The sequence below is a fragment of the Rhea americana genome, unplaced genomic scaffold, assembly GCF_003343005.1.
Source record: "Rhea americana isolate MKP2758 unplaced genomic scaffold, rheAme1 scaffold_311, whole genome shotgun sequence".
Taxonomy (NCBI): Eukaryota; Metazoa; Chordata; class Aves; order Rheiformes; family Rheidae; genus Rhea; species Rhea americana.
Genome location: NW_028186437.1, coordinates 14,000 through 16,608, shown reverse-complemented (window position 1 = coordinate 16,608; position 2,609 = coordinate 14,000). Strand labels below are relative to the sequence as shown.

General features: G+C 67.8%; 1 protein-coding gene across 1 annotated transcript in view; it reads left to right on the top strand.

Moving 5' to 3' along the window:
* Positions 1-2,609, top strand: part of ZFPM1 (zinc finger protein, FOG family member 1) — a 27,404-nt gene that overhangs the window by 11,034 nt on the left and 13,761 nt on the right. The window lies entirely within an intron of this gene.

The following is a 2,609-nucleotide window of genomic DNA, read 5'->3' as shown; positions in this document are numbered from 1 at the left end:
CCCACCGCTCGCGCCTGCCTCCCCTTCCCCCTGCCTGCGCCGCAGTTAGTTATTTGCATTCTTTATGTAAAAGAGATTTTATTATCGCCTTCTCCCAGCCCATCGCTATTCTGGTAATTGGAGTGGTATTAATTTCTGTGTGGCGGGGAGTTGATGGCGGTCCGGCGATGCTGCGGCGATAGGGTGTTCCTCTCGCGCTAACCGCCGCGATAGCCCGTCTATCAGGCGCTCTGCAGGCTCGGCACTTATCAGGGATGGAACGGGCAAAAAGGGAAACTCTGAGCAGCCTGAATTTTCTTTTTATCTGGCAGGATCCGCCGTATGTCAGCAATGGCAGCGGCGGAGATGCGGCGGCGGGGGGGCGGCGAGGGGGCGGCGCGGCCGCGGCTCCCGGGCGCCGTGCTCTGCGCCTCGCCGCCCTTCCCGGGGGGCTGCGGCCCCGCCGAGCCCCGCGCCGGCGCCGCGAGCCGCCCTCGGGCTCGGCCGGCCCGGCCGGGCGCGCTGGACCCTCCCCGCGAGCTGCCGGCCCGCGGAAAGGCTCGCGCGAAGCCCGCGCGGAAGGCGAGGGAGCAGGAGTGGTTTTTTTATCTTTGAAATGACCTTGTTCGCTGGAGGGGGCTGGCTGCTTGAAATTCTGATATGCAAATAGCTGATAGCTATAATCTATAATCCTCAACTTGGGAGCGTTTGCAGATGTACCGTGCCATTTCGCTTGCCTCCCGTTCGCTCGGCTGGCTGTGCCGCCCGGCCGGGGCCGGGGCCGGGGCCGGCCGTGCCGCCGGGCAGGGGGCGGCCGGAGGGCCGTGCCCGCCGCGCTGCTCTGCCCTCCCGGGGGCTCCGGTCGCTCCGTCCCGGTGCCGGCCCCTCTCGGCTTTCGGGAGAGAGCCCGCCGTGCCGAAGGTGGTGCACGTGCCCGAGGGCGCGTTCGGGGCCGGGCATCGTGCCCACTTGGAGAGGGGAGTTTGCATCCTACGGGATCCCCCCAGAGCCTCCCCCGTTCCCCCAGGGCCGGCTCGGTGCTCCGGCTCCCCGCCGGCACGGAGGCGTTCGGGCGCTCCCGCTCCGGCCCCCCGGCCCGGCGGGCTTCGCGCCTGCAGGACGGGCGCGGAGGGGATCGACCGCAGCGCTGGCCTGGCGGGTGCAGATCCGTCGGAAACCAGGCCCGGCGGCTCCGTCTGCGGGGCGATTCCCTTTCCGCGAGGGGCAAGGTGGGATGAAGCAAAGAGGTTTCTGCCTCGGTCCCGTGGCGCTGGCGGTCCGCGCCCGCGCCCCGGCGGGGGATGCTCCTCGCGGGAGCTGCCCCGCGCCGCCCTGCTCCGCATCCCTGCGCCGAGGGATGGAGCGGCCCGGCCAAGCGGCCCCGGCGGTCCCCGGACACACGGGGCACAGCTCCCGCCGGGGCGCGCTAGCCCAATTTTGCTTTCTCGGCTGTTTATTCCAGGGCGAGCCGGGACGCCGGCTCTCGGCTCCCAGGGCTTTGCTCTTCCCCGGCATGGCACGATGCCGCTGCCCGGGCGCCAGCCCCGAATCCGGCCTCGCTGCAAACGCTCCGTGCGGCGCGCGGGGCAGGGCTGGGGCGCGAGCATCCCCGCGGGCGCACGTGTCGAGCCGGCGGGGTCCGCGGGTCGGGGTCCCCCGGGGTAAAGCGGAGCGGGGCGGGCTCCGCGCCGCCTTGGCATCGGCCTCGCCCCTCCGCCGTGGAAAGCTCCCTGCACGTGCCAAGGATGGGGAACTTTTCTCTGGTTTTCTGTTTTTCTTTTTTTTTTTTTTGCACGCGTCGAAGTGAAAACTGCAAACTTTTTTCCTTTCCTCCCCGCCTCCCCCCTTCCCGTTCGCCTCCCTCTCTTGTTCGGTTGTGTTTATCTGCACTGTGACTCCTGTCTGAATAATCTCTCGCCGCCTGGAGTTTGTGTGCAAACCTCAAGGTTTATTATCGGGCCGAGCAGGGCACGGCGAGGAGGGACAGCCCGTCCTGACGGCCAGGCCCGCGCGAGATCTCCCCGATTGCGCCGGGCCCTGTGCGCGCGCCCGCCTGCCTCGCGCTCCTAGTTTCCCCTTTTCCCTCCGCTTTGGTATGTGTGGGCGGGAAAAATTATTCCAGCTATTTCTCTTTATCGCTCCGAGCTGTGCCGAGCCGCAGATAGATGTATTTGTTTTAGATTGCCGGGCTTCTGGGTGAAGGGAGCATGCGAGAAGTTGGGGTTTGGGGCAGTGGCCTCCCCAAATTGAGGGGTCCATGCGGGCCCTGGCCCCCCCTGTCCTGCGCCGCAGCTTGGGGCAAGCACAGTGCAGGCAAAAGCTCAACGCCCGCACCGAGGGCAGCGGCCGGGCCGGGGATGCTGCCAGGCCGGAGGGACGTGGGGCAGGTTTGGGGACGCTGGTGGGATGGAGGGATGTGGGGCGGGTTTGGGGACGCTGCCAGGACGGAGGGATGTGGGGCGGGTTTGAGGACGCTGCTAGGATGGAGGGATGTGGGGCAGGTTTGAGGACGCTGCTGGGATGGAGGGATGTGGGACGGGTTTGGGGATGCTGCCAGGCCGGAGGGACGTGGGGCGGGTTTGAGGACGCTGCTAGGATGGAGGGATGTGGGGCAGGTTTGAGGACGCTGC